The sequence below is a fragment of the Toxotes jaculatrix genome, chromosome 23 (genome assembly GCF_017976425.1).
Source record: "Toxotes jaculatrix isolate fToxJac2 chromosome 23, fToxJac2.pri, whole genome shotgun sequence".
Classification (NCBI taxonomy): domain Eukaryota; kingdom Metazoa; phylum Chordata; class Actinopteri; family Toxotidae; genus Toxotes; species Toxotes jaculatrix.
In genome coordinates, this window is record NC_054416.1 from 9,617,967 (window position 1) to 9,623,595 (window position 5,629).

The window sequence follows — 5,629 nt, forward strand, 5'->3', positions numbered from 1 at the left end:
GCAGCAACCTACCCGCTTTTGTAAAATGTTAAATTATCCAGAGTGGCTCTGGGCAAAAATTTACCTCGTACTTAACATTTAAATAGTGATACATTCCTTGTATGCATGAGTGACTGAGCAGGACTTTACTTAATAATACAACTTTGCATTGTAGTCCTTTTATTTTACCAGCTTGGACTCTTCTGACCACTTGGTGGTGCAGTAGCTCCACCGGCTTTGAACAAAACCTTTTGTACTCAGTTCAAATCAAACCTCAGACAAAAAAACAAGAAAACCACCCGAGCTCCACATCAAGGCTACAGCTCTTGATTTCTCAGAAATACCCAAAAGACAAAACGGATTAGGAGACATTTGGAAAAGTTTATTTGAATAAAGCTCTCTTATAATTGGTAAAATTAAGCCCCGTTTTACAGGCCTGGATCCATAACAGTACTCAGCGATTGGGGGGGGGGGGGGGGGGGGGGGGGGGGTTGTGTGAGAATATGCATGTGAATCAAAAGCTCACCTGCTGTAGCCTCTGTGAATAATGTAATTAATAGCATTCGATGGCGGAGGGGGATAGAACATATGTCTGAAATTTACAGCACAGAGCCTGAGAGGGTAAAGGGCTTCTAAATGAAAATAGGAATTAATTGCATTAAAATCTCTCTGTGCTGAATGTTCAACAGAGCATTTAGTGTTTGGGGAATGTACTTCAATTCCCAGCTTTGGTGAAAAAAAAAAACAGTAATTGGCCCAAACAGGTCCTGAATTTAATGCCATGTTTAAAATACTGTCAGACTGTTTTTCAGACACATTCCATTTTGTTTTAAGCTGCTGTCTTTACCCTGATTTTTTTTTTTAACATCCTCCTCAGCACAAAAAACATTTGAATGGTTTCACAGGGTAGCAGTGGAATTAGTGTGGAGTCACAGGACAGCAGTCGATTCAGAAGAGAGGAGAGAGACCAGGAAAGGGCAATGGAGAGGAAAAAAGGGGTTGGATGGAGAATTGTACTTTAAGCTTCACACACACAAACACAGTGGTGGCAGCAGCAGGAGCAGCCTGCTGAGTGGGGCTGAAGCCAGTGGAGCGAAGGATGAGGTGGAGGGAAGGAGGAAGGGACTGAGAGAAGAGGGAGTGAAAAAGTGAGGAATACGTAACAAATCTGAAGTGACATAACGAGACGTGCTTTGGCTCGCCCCAAAAATAACACACTGATCTCTGCCTCCTTTTTTATCCCGTCTGTCTGTTGCTATATTTTGCTCCTCTGGTTTGCTTACAAGAGGCTTTTTTTTTTTAATCTCTTCCACCTCACCCCTCTTTCCACTTCATCCACTTTGCTTACCTCACCGTCGTCTTTATCTTTTTATTTTTCCTTTCCTTTCCTTTCCTTTCCTTTCCTTTCCTACCACCATAAAAATGTGTTTTTTCCTATTTTGTATCACACCAGTGACAATCAAAGTTTGCATGTATCCATGCAGGTATTCATGTATTTGTTTTCATCGTCAAGCTTTGTGGTGGTCCTCTCCTCTCTCCCTCCCTCCTTCTCTCTCCTTTCCTGCCTCAATCCCCCCACCCCCACTCTGGTCTACCTCTCCTCTCTGTCTAATAATAGCCGTAATGTGTTATGAGTATGCAGTCTGTCTTGCTTGCAGCAGCTCTGTGCTCCCCTCTCCATCCCTCCTTGCTTCTCTCTCTGCCCCCCCCCCACTTCACTCTTGCCGCTGGTATGCTGTCTTACGCCTCCCTTCCATCTCCCACTTCCCTTTCTCACATTTCTCCTCCCGTTGTCTTTCCATATGTTCTTTTGTCTCAGCTGTTGGTGTTATCTCTCATTTTTCCTTATTTCCCCCCCTGTTTCCGTGTGTGAACATGTGGTCTTCTTCACCCCTCCCACTCTTTGGCATCTCTTGTCTCTTTCACCTTTCATCTCAATGCCTCCTCTCCTCCTCTCTGTTTGCTCTCCTGTTTGCGTAGGCTGGCTCTTTTAGCCATGTGAATACATGGTCCTCAGCTCTCCACCGGACCTCTGTCACTTTTTTTTTCTCTCTGTGTTGTCTCGTCTCTATCACACACACACCTCCCCTCCATGTGCATCACGCCCCTCCCTTTCTTTTGCGCTTTTCTGCAGGAGTGTGTGCCGTTTGGGCTGTTCGCCTTTACCGTTTTATTCCTCCCTCGTCCTTGCTGTCTCTCCTTCTCGCTCTCAAAACTTTCCAAGCTTGTCTCATTATATTTCTGTTTGTGTTGTATTTGTGTCCATGCATGTATCTGCTGATCTGTGCATTTTTGTGTAGAAGTCTGTGAGTGTGTGTGTGCGCATACTTACCTTGCCAACCTGCCTGTTCTTCTAATACACAACACTGAAAAAATATGCACACACACACACAAAGGCAGACACACAGATGAAAGCAGAGACATTTTGTGGTTAAATTCTCTGTGTTACCGTGTGAATCTCATTACTGCAGGTGGAATATGAAAGAACAGATCAGACCCAGAACAACGGGAAGGGAGGGCGGATGTTTTCCTCTTCACACAATCAGACGGGCAAGCAGACAGACAGATGGACTCTCACACAGACACAGACGTGCTGTTACGAACATGACAGCCAATTAAACTTATACAGTGAACTGAAGCTACTGTCTCAAATAATGTCTTTACAACGTCTTTTGTTGTTGTTGTTTTACTGTACTATTCTATAAATGTGTTTTGTACCATAAGAGTCAGTGAGAACATTAGCTTATTCAAATAAACACAGGTTTTAGTTAAAATTAGTCAAACTGAGAGTTGGAAGTTTGTAAAAAAAAAATAAACCTTAAAAGTTGTTAAAATTGGTTGACAGATATTTTATACTTGAATTACACCACAATACAACTTTGCTGGGGACATTTTTTTTTCTTTGTAAAGCCCATTTACCAAACTACATAAAAAAGTTCTTTACTGCCAAGAGTGGGACGTTCTCTGGAGATGGTCAGTGACTCAACTGCTTCACCTCTGAAGGTGTGGGGGAGGTCCAGGGCAGTCAGGGAGCTTAGTGGACCCAAGCCTGTTCGATATTTTTAAAGGTGTTTTTACAGCTTATGATACTTGAAAAGGTTTTTATTTCTAATTAAGTTTAAAATCTCTTCATTTCAATTTCATAAGCAAATACCTTTGTAGCTGTAGTTATTTCAGGACAGGATTTATTACTGATCCACAACTACACAATGTTGACATCCAGTCATTTCCAGCAAACCAATGAGAGTATTTTAGCAGTGAAGCTGAAAATAGAGAAACCTCAGAGATGACTCAGGCTGTCAATGATAACTCACACGGCACACTACCCCCCCCCCCCCATCCAAAGCACCCCCTCAGATGGGGCGGTTTGTTTGACTTGACACGCCCACTTGTCCACGCGCACTGTCAGACGCACGGTGCGTACCTGACGCAGGTACCCTGTCCGTATGACAACAAGCTAATCTGTCTCTGAAATGTTTGATTATGCCTCTTATGTCACAATTCCCCTTTATGGAAGAAATAAGTTTTTTGGTGCTTTGTTTTTGTCACCGTGTCCGTGCTGCTGTAGGTCTGTGTTGTTGTTGGTGTTTTTGTTTTTTCTTTTTTAATCACTTTTTGGATCAGCCCCACGTGTGATGTTTGAAGGCGACTCCTGGCTCCTGGGCTGTCTCCTTGCTCCATCAACATACCGTTGCGGAACCACTTCTTCACTTCAGCAAAGTAAGAACCACTAACACACAACATGCATATCAGAAAAGTGTGTTTTGGCTGTGTTTTTAATGTGCTGGCTGTTTTTTTCTCGCTGTCCCGCAAATGTGCTTGTGCAATGCCTACTTTTTTTTTTTTAATGCTGCTGCTGCTGCTATTAATTGTTTGGAATTTGCGTTATGTTTTTCAGGCTGTTCATTTGTGCAGTGTTGAAATATAATGTGTTTATTTGTGTCAGACAGTAATTACCTCTGATTGTTGTTGTGTTCTGGGGGTTTTGCTTAGGCTTAATTTAAACTTTGATTGTAATCTTGCACTTGTATATTGGCTTTAGGGATGTCAGCATGTGTTGCAGTGCCCTTTTACCAGTAGCTTAGTGGAGGTTGTCGGTGCTTTTTGTTACATGCAGTACAGTTAGTGGCATTGACATTTTGTCTATATATCCTCATATTAAGGTAAACATCAGATAAAATCCCAGATCAAAGCAATGTGCTTTAAAGTGTCAGCAGGTTGTATTGTTCTTCATGTTACATCTGTTTGCATCTACTCTTGTTGTTGTTGTTGTTGTTGTTTATCATAGTCCTTTAGCTACACTTGTTTAGCCAAGATCATATCCATGTGCAGCTGCACATGTGTAAGTGCTGTCTTTTCTTGTGGCTGGGGTGGTTGGTTCTTGTTGGTGGGTGTCCTTGTTACTGCACAGTTTTTTGCTCTGCTGAAGAGTTCAGATCCCAGTGTATCCCAGTGGCTAAATTTAGTTATAAATTCTGAACATTTCCTGCATTTGTGTTATATGTCCATCCCAGTTGGTCGTCTGAAATGGAGCAAAACGCATGGCCTAGTTCAGGCAGACAACTTGTGTGCACTGCATGCATTTATGATGTACTGTAATAATATATATCCAGCGCTACCCTGTCGTGTCATCAGTGCTCTTCTCACTCTTTTGCTCTGCCGTGCTTGCTGCTGCACTGCTCACCTGTAGGCTTTGGGCATCAGTCTGCAGGATCTAATCTAAGATTCCTCGGCAGGAGAAGTTGTTATCGTCCCTTTCCAATATTTGCTGTGCTGTGCTGGTGCTTGGTGTATTCTTGGAGGAAGTAACGAGGTCAGGGTCCAGACGACTGGCTAAGCTGAGGAAGAAACTCTTACCCTTTATGTCTGTTTGCATGAATGAACATGATGCAACTTGTTTACTATCATAATGTGAGCAATGAACTCAGCAGCACAGTACATTCACTTGAATCTTGTTGTGCAAGACTGTTTTGTTGTTTTTTGGTTGTCGTTAATTAGTTAATTAGCATAGTGTGCTCTGCGTGGAGTCTGTATTTGTGTTTGGTTACATGGTCAAGTTAGTGAGTTGTATCTGCACTCTACTGTGTTTGCAGGCCAGTGAGTCTCTTTAGCAACAAGCTAAATTAATGTTACAGTAAATGGGTGCAAGGTCTGATTTTTTTTTTTGTTTTCCTCTTTGTCCAGAGTTAACACAGACTGGTTCTGGTGGGGCAGGTGGCAGTCAATAAAGAGACAGAGTGTCATTAAAACTAAGGTATGAAGACAAGACAGGAGAATGGCCAGAAAGCTACAGGGACTGTCTTAACACAATCACTCTGGCAAATGGAGTGAATTAGTATAGTGTTGTGCGCTGGCACTGCTGGGAAACTGGTGAGTTGGCATATGATTGGTCATTTGATAGGCTGGAGACAGTAAGTGCATATTTTTTATGTTAGAGAGACAGACAAATTATGTTATACATGGGACAAGTCAAAGTCATTCAGGCCTTCAGACATGGCTGCTGAAAAAGTGATGTCCCCTGTTTGCCAGTCTGCCATTGCAAATTACTCTTACTTAGATTTTTTTTTTTTCAAGAGTGCATTTGCGTGATTATAGATAGATGGAGTGGCTCTGCTCATCCATTTTCACTGTATCAATATTTTAGCAGCTG